Source organism: Sparus aurata, chromosome 3 (assembly GCF_900880675.1).
Source record: "Sparus aurata chromosome 3, fSpaAur1.1, whole genome shotgun sequence".
NCBI classification, from domain to species: Eukaryota; Metazoa; Chordata; class Actinopteri; order Spariformes; family Sparidae; genus Sparus; species Sparus aurata.
Window position 1 is genome coordinate 14,108,793 of NC_044189.1, and position 9,104 is coordinate 14,117,896.

The following is a 9,104-nucleotide window of genomic DNA, read 5'->3' on the forward strand; positions in this document are numbered from 1 at the left end:
AATATCAGACGCAGTAAATATTAAACTGCGATTTTAGTAGTGAGTCACAGGATATCACAAATAAGCAATCGATGTGGCGTAGGTGGTAATGTAATCTATGTTTCCTTTGTCAAACATAATGCTTTTCAAACAGGAACAAAAGATAATTCCCCTATTGAATTAACCGTAGAGGTACGCCGTCAGATTCCATTCGTACGATTATAGCACGCGTCCGTGAACGCACTGGTATCGCTGGCTGATTAAGCATGGATGTATAATAAGAGCAAATAAATCTATGTCACCATACTGTAGATGCAGGTGATGTTGCCCCCACGTGGAAGAGTTTGGTTAGTGCACATTGACGTAAACTAATGTCAAATCATATCAATTCTTAAATTCCATTTTTTTTTTTTTTTTTTTTTTCATTAAATGATTCATGAAGACCCCAAAGCTGGACATTTTCCACTGCTTCCACGATCCTCTGCCCGGTAAGGATTCATGATTCATTTGGAATAAGGAGATTAAAGACTTTTCGCGTTCAAGTTCTTTGTGCAGGAGGCATTTACACATTTTAGCTTTTAAGAAAATCAAAGGGGACTTTGTGCCACAAATTATGCCTTTTTTCAATTTGCTCACAATTAAGTTTCTATAAAACATCCAATTTTAATGTGCATTATGCATACACGTATCACTTGTCACAGGGGTAAGAATCATAATAATATTAAACTTTACAGTTATAAATAGAACAGCTTTACAGAATGGAATAAAACACAAAACGAATAAAACAAGCTAGAGAGCTATATAAACTAACCACACAGAGAATAAAGGAAGAATAAATCATAAGTTATTAATCCCTTTTTTGTTGTTGAGAATTTCTATATTTCAGCACACAGACAGGCCCAAAAAACACACACACGTACAAGCAGGACCTACACTTGCGTAAATGTATAGAGTAAGAGCGAGGATGCTGTCCAGATGGGGATTTGTTGCCTTACTTTATGGCATCTAGGCAGTTCTCAGGAGGCGAACTAGCACCTCTCCAGCTGCCATTCCATACTACGTACTGACTCATCTGTGCCAGCCTTGAATCAGCCACCGTTCCCATATCAAGTCCCCACGGACCGAGCTGCTGTCGCCCCAAAACAAGATGTCACAAAGCAAATAAAATCAGGGAAAGCTGTTTTTAAAAAGTGATATAAAAGATGAGACAAGCAGGTCATTCTAAAGTCTGGGAGTCCTCACTGCAAAGGCTCTATCACCTTTGTGTAGTAGTGTAGGCCTTGTATCAGTCCAGACAGGTGTAGACACTGCCATTCAAATTACCTGGAGAGGCTTTTAATTATCTGTGCATAGTCTGCAGAAAAAAAGCTCATGAGCAGAAGTTGCAACTCATTCTATATGTAGTGAGACACCTGTTGACAAAATCACAAGGCGAACTAACATTCAGTTTCTACCTGTCTCTTTTATTCTATCACTTCAGTTAGTCTTCACAGGGACGTACTTTAACAACAATCACATGTGTTTCCTATATGGTAAATGTGTTTTCTTTGTTTTGTCAGATTATTTGCTGAGCTTCATGCCCAATATTTGATATAACATTGAATTTAAAGATACAAATTTACCAGTCTTTATTGTATAGAGAGGCCTTTTCAACTACTGTGTTAGAAGGGCCGAAAATGAAGTCTCCTGGGGCTGGACATTTAGATTTCCTCTGTCCAACATGTAAAGCTTTGAATGATCTTTTATTTGTTTGTGTCTCTGCTTTATTTACTAGTTAATAGTAAAAAAAAAAAAAAAAAAGAAACATTACATTTTCAAAGGACCAGGAAAAATGCACCCTTTTAATGTTAGAAATAGGTTGTGAGACTGTTACTCATAAATTCCCCGCCGCTTAAACAGCCTGGGTTAACACAGTGTTCTTGTGCCAACTAACAAATGAGTTTATAAGCCCATTAAGAAACATTTGTCCCACAGACCTCGAAGAGGTTTTGTATTCAGTGTATGCAGTACCAAAACACTTTGGTATCACCAGGTGTGGGCTGTTTAGTATTGCTGTTCCCTCAAGGTAACACTAGGGGGCAGGTGTGTGTGTGTGTGTGTGTGTGTGTGTGTGTGTGGTGGTGGTGGTGGGGTGGGGGGGGGGGGTGTATATGTGTGTTTTACAGGAGATATCAGTGTCAGCATCAGGGTTACATCTTGCTGTGAGTGCATCGGCATCGTGTACCCTCCGTGAGCTCTCCAACAAACCCTCGACACCTTGAACACAACACGAGTACTGGCACACTTCAAGTTATAATAATGATTGTGACACTAAAGAAGAGCTAAAATATCAGATATAACATCTCGAATTCAAGACTTGCTGCGTGGTCCAGTATGCCCTATTTTGGTTTGTTTTGCATTTATTAAGGTTTATTAGTAATCACAGCCGTACAAACACACCTGCAGCCTGACCCGTGCAGACAAGACAGACAGACAATTTGTATCATGGGACCAAATTAGATGTGTATCTTCTCTATCTGTGACTGCAGTTTTTGCCGATGCGTGGGAAACAATGAAGCTGTTCTCCTCCGCTCAGCATTTGACTAAATTCAGCTAATATGTAAATAAAGTGCAACTCCAGCTATCACATGATGGAAAACCAGACGGAACATCGTGCACCAAAAATATCAATCAGCCTATGAAGAAAGTAGTTAAATCATAGTTTATTAGTCTAGCTGTGAGTTGCGTTAATTCTATAGAATCATAAATGACTTATTTTATATTTAATAGAAGGAACAAGTCGGTAAGCAGTGACTTGTGTGTCTGTTTTTACTCACAACGCTCGTTCCTGTCGGAGATGATGCCGACAGTTAGGTGTCATGACCGTCTTAAGAGAAATTTTATCATTGTGAGAAAAGTCCTCAGCCAGCTATTGTGTGCCCTCTCCGCCTTCCTGCCTATTCCCCCCCCCCCATCATAAGAAAAGAGACAAATGCTTTCAGTCTTTTGTTGAAATATCTCTCAAGAGAGAAGGGTGTGATTATGCTTTCAGAAAGGGGGGCAAAAAGTAAAAGAAAGCAGGGGGAAAGAAAAAAAATGACACAAAGCCACACATTGCTCAAGTTCCCCCCAGCCTAGAGGTTGTTGTGCAGGAACTTGCTAGCATGGGTTTGGGGCGAGGTTGTCCAGCCTTAGGGCCCGTGTGAAAGCAAATCTTCCAGGTGTCAGCTTCTCAATAGCGGAGGAGAATATCATCTGGCTGTCCATTGTGCGTATGAATAAGCAGGGGTTTGCCGCAGACAGCCTGAGATTTCTTTCCCATTCGGGTCCTGCTCTGAGGGTTTTCAGGTTTACTCTTAGTTAAGGTTTTTTTTTTCAACTTTCCTTTTGTTGTAAATGATCTTTTAGTTGAAACTGCCAATTTCTGTTTTTATATTTCCCACTGCATTGCCACATACCGCGGGGGGTCAAGCCAGGGTCAAGAAAGATTTCTTCTTAAGATGCATTTCAGGCACATTAAACAAACCCTCACTCATACAGAGAGGGAAGCAGGGACTGTCTGTCAGAGGGTGAGTGTGCCCTCCTTGTTGCTCTGGAGGCTGTTGAGGGAAGAGGAAGTTTGATTTCATCTTCCCCATTGGCCACTTCCTCTCCCTGCTGCCCTCCTAATGCTTTCCCTTTTTTTTCCAATCCAACAGGTTTTGCTACAGTCCACTGCTACTACTACTGCTGCTGCTGCTGCACCACCATGACGTACCACAATGTTGCTGGACCAGTCGGACTGTACACAGGGCGTGACACAGTCACAACACATCCACATGCTGGTAACTTTCACTGCAGCCTCTAAAAGACTCGTAACACGAGTTGTGATTGACATATGTAACACACACATACACAGGATTTGTTGAAACATTTAACAGAGATGGTTTTGTAGTGTATGTTGGTAAAGAAAAAGTTACACCCAAACATAAGGGTACAAACTAAGTGTTTGTTTGCTGTTATGCAAATGACATTTTTAATTTTTTCTTATCCAGGGATAAGTTCACCCAGAAATGAAAATTCAGACATTATCTACTCACCTTACTGCTGATGGGAAGTTGAGGGAAGCTTCGTAGTTCACAAAACTTTTCTGGAGCTTCACAGCAAAACAGCGTTGCATCCCTCTCCTGAACAACTGAAATAGATGGTTCCGATTGTTTTAAAGGTGCAATATGTAAGAATATTGGCAGAAAACATTCAAAAAGTAACATAAACTATTAACAGAGTTTGACGAAATAACTGATTTAATGTTAAAACTACCTATGATTTGTGTTGAGGAAACACCGGCTGAGGTTAGAATACTAACCAGCTAGCTACGGGCCTGAAAAACTCTTTCTCCCAGCCGTCCAAAGCTCCTGTGCAAGCGATGTAAACACCAGCGCTCACCCAGGATTCCGGCTAGCTGCACGTCTAACTGAGCTAACCAGCTAACAGTAGCTTCAGTAATGGATTTATCCCCTTTGGATGGGGTGCACGCTGACGTTTTTAGCTTAGCAGCGACCGTGACAACGTTGGCTTAAAAAGCAAATAATGTCTTTTCAAATTTGGCATCTCGCGACAACAAAACTTCACCCGACTTTCCATCAGCATGGGGGTGAGAAGATAATGACTGAATTTTCATAATTGAGTGATCTTATCCTGACGCTGATATACCCCGAGAAATCACATCAGGTGGGCAAACCGTGCCTTCAGGGGGAAAAAAGTTCATTTCTTACCACACACACACACACACACACACACACATACATACGTAGTGCAACTGAAGGAGAGGTGAGGCCTGTTGTCGGTCGGCCCGCATAAGCCGGTCGGACAGAGGCTGATTGTGAAAGTGGTGACAGCACTCGCTACGCTCACAGACAGCAGCAGCTCTCTGATGTTTGGAGCAACTGTGACTGTTGGAGAATTTGAGTCAAAAGTGAAGTTTTAACACACATGCTGTGGAATTTCTGATTTAGACAATGGGAGGTTGTTGGATAGGAGAATGATATTGTCTGTAAGCATTTTATATACACAGTTTCTGCTATTAAAGGGGGAACTGAGGTGTTCATCTAAATCCGAAATCTGTAAGGAAGTGCAAAATATAATCACGTTGGTGGTATGATACTCTGCAAAACACATGTTTTCAGGATATCCTGAACCCTTGAAATGTGGCCTTTAGTTATGAGCATATCAAGTGAAAATGGGATGTTTCTTTCTCTCTGTGATTGTTTCATTTGAAGAGGTGACGAGAAAACACTGAAGAAAAGACCTTTACATATGTGTTTGACCCCTTAGATTTTATTTGACACCTCTTTTGGTTGTCAGCAAATCCTCTGAATTATCCCTGATTGCTGCTATCAATTGAACAGAGCTGACAGGTGATAAATTGAAGGAAACATCTTGAAAAAACAAGTGTACTTCATCTCTCCTCTTCCTCCATCCTTGCTGTCCATCTGGAGGACAACACATCCCCCACAGCTCTCCGCCTCTCCGCCACAGCTGTGAGCCTCTGCACTCTGCACAGGTAGACTCAGACACCTAATCCTGGCCAAGTCCAGACAAGCTGCTTCTCCCTGCAAAAAAACTCCTGGTATGTAGGATACATCTTTCACCTCTCTCACAGTGTGGGACACACACACCCACACACACACACACACACAAACACACACACACACACACACACACACACACACACACAAAGAGGAAGGTATTCTGTGGCTCTTGGCCCCTGACTTTCCAGTCTTGCCCATGCCTGCTTGTGGCAACTTGTACGGTAGCCATGCACTATTTCATCTGTCATACTTCCCCATGGCAGACATTCCAGCTGGGAGAAGTCATGGAGGAAAGGATACAGATAAGCTTATACAAAACCATTATTTTGATTAATTCAAGCCAGACATACGTCTCACCTTGTTTAGAGTAGAGTTAATGATTCGTTGACACGGACAGACGTGGAGACAATGCACCCCTGGGCACAGACACGTACAAGCCCCCAAGAACCCCCTCACAGTCAAGTCATTCACAATTGTGTAAGGTCTAGTTTTGCATTTCTTTGTGGGTATTCTTGCATTTTTTGGGGGTAGTTTTGTATCTTTTAGTTGGTAGTTTGCATCTCTTTGTGGTAGTTTTTATCTCTTCGTGATAGTTTTGAATCGATGTGTGGTTCTTTTGCCTCTCTTTGTGCTAGATCTGCATCCCTTTGTGGTAGTTTAGCATCTCTCTGATGTAATTTTGTATCTCTTTGTGGTAGTTTTGTATTTCTTAGTGGAAGTTGTATATCTGTTATTTGCATTTTGCATATATTGGTGGTAGTTTTATCTCTTGGTGATAGTTTTGAATCTCTTTGTGCCAGTTCTGCAGCTCTGTGTGGTAGTTTTGTATCTCATTGTGGTAGGTTTGTATCTCATTGTGGTAGGTTTGTATCTCATTGTGGTAGGTTTGTATCTCATTGTGATTATTCTGAATCTCTCTGTGGTAGTTTTGCATGTCTTTGTGGTTGTTTTGTATCTCTTTGTGGTATTTCTGCATCTCTTTGTGGTAGTTTCGTACATTGTTGTGTTAGTTTTGTATCTCTCTCTCTGTGGTAGTTTTGTATCTCTTGTGCTTGCACAAGTTCTTTACATCTGTTTGTGGCACATTTGTGTCTCTGAGAGTAGGCATGTGTCTGTAGTAGTTTTTTGCCCCTTTGGTAGTTTTTCATCCTAATAGTAGTTTTGTATCTCTTGGTGGTATTTTTGAATCCCTTTGCGGTTGTTTTGTGACCCTTTACAGTAGTCTTGTGTCTCTGTAGGAGTTTTGAGCCGTTTTTACTTCTTATTAGTAGGTTTGCATATTTTGGAGTTAGTTTTGAATGTCTTTGTGGTAGTTTTGTGTCTCATTGGGGGTGTTTGCATTTGTCATTTGTTGTCATTCAGCATATCTTTGAAGTCGCTTTGTGTCTTTTTGTGGCCTTTTGATTCAAACTAGACCATTTCAAACGGACGTTCTGGGCAAAGACCCAGTGACCCTCTGGGCCTGTGTCCACTAGACCCACTCATTAATTCATCCTTGTTCATAGGAAGACACAATAAAGTTGAATAGAATTATGCTTTGTATACACCAACTATTCATCTAGTTTTCACCTCCTACTTTAAATTAGGTTTTTGGTCTTTCTCTTTTGTCTTGCTGCTGTTCGTCTCTCTGTCTGTGTGTTGTTTGGTGAAAAGGACTCCACCTGTATTTATCTAGCAATTCCATTTAAACACACACACACAGCCCGGCAAAGGCCCAGGTGTTCAGTAAAACAAATTAGACGAGGGAGGATAATGATCATCAACAGGACACGCAAACACATGCTTGTTCCTCACGTACACACACACACACACACACACACACACACACACACACACACACACACACATCACCACTGACGGTTTAACTGAATCTGAAACGTAATTTTTAGATTTCCATACAACAACACCTGCAGGCTTTCATAAGCAAAAGCCCCCACATTTTGGCATGCAAACGCGTTCATAAGACGTCCAACCAGTTTGGTTATTGCGCCCCAAACATTTCTGAAAATTCAAGTTGCAGCATTATTTGTGTGTGACTCTGTGAAATGCAGCGGTGGTGAAAGAAGTTGTAAAAACTTGTATGTTGTTTCCCTCTAAAATGTTCTCTTGGACATCTTTTTTATTTTATACTGAGGTTTTTGAAAAGCACCTTTAAACCTGGTTTTAAGAAAAGTGCAATATAAATAAAAATGTTACCTACTTACTCACTTCTTGAGTATTAAACACTAATTTTAAGAAGTTAAGAGGGGAAATGTCTACTTAACGGTGCAACGTGAAAAAACTGGTCACCTGTTGAATTCATACTCAAGATAAATAGGGGACAGCATATCACCAGAGAAACCACTAGCTGACTACTGTAGCTGCGGTTAGCGAGCTAGCTCAGTTAGCCATGCAGTTAGCAGTGCAGACAGGTAGCTCATAGCAACGTGGAAGCGATGTTTTGAACTAGGACGAGGCTAACTGGTTAGCAAGTTATATACTTCACAACACAGTACGTAGACTACATTTTGTCTAACTTCAAAACTGTTATTCCTTCACATTCTGTTGACTAATTTAGCGAAGTTATGAATGGGTTCGACTGCATTTCTGACATATTGCATCTTCAAAAGACATTCCACTATAAACTTATCAGATGGTTTAATTTCAGTCGTCATGTTTCAGATTTTACGAGCTAATAAAAAACAATGTAACTCATTTCTAACTCATAAGCATCCAAAACATGACGACTCTAACTACGCAGTCAAAAAGTTTGAAATCTTTAACAATAAATGTTTTTAATAAAATGATCATTTTTATGTAAAATCTCAGTCTTAAAAAAATCAGTAGTTTTCAATCAGCTGTTAAACAAATGTAGAATAGAAAGTACATTTGCCTCAGAAGCGCAGTGGAGTAGAAGTATAAAGTAGCAAAAATCAAAATAATCAGAACAAGTCGGTGTACCTAGTTACTTTCCACTATTGAAAATTCCCCCTGTACACTAGTTTTCTAGTGTTTTTGGTCATTAGATTGCTGAATTGATCCGAATAGTTACTTTATGAACAAGCAAGTGTGGTGAAAAGCTCCTGAAGATGAACAAACACTTATCACATCCATAACAACAACGAACCATACCAACATGAGACACTACATATTATGTACTAGTCTGTTCAGTCTTTCACTTTATAATATCATCAAATTTGTAGTTTAAGACATTCTGTTCCATTTTCTTTCCGCTTATCCGTGAGGGTCGCGGGGATGTTGCCACTCTTGCTCAAGGATACTTCGACATGTAGCTCAGTCTCGCCCCAGGGGAGCTGGGATTCAAACCAGCGACCTTCTGATCACTAGTCCACCAGCTCTACCCACTGAGCTGAGCTTAAGACGTGTTTTTTAAATTCATTTTTGTATTGCTTATGCCATTTAAGATGTCTTTATGTTGTTTGGGATCAATAAAGTCCTCTATGTATCAATCATCCAACTATCATCAACAATGATCACAACACAAAAAGGGAGAAAAAGGAGCACTTAGGATCAGTGGTCACAAATTGTTGTGCAGCATTCCAGCATTGTGTGAGACACACACACACAGACAGACAC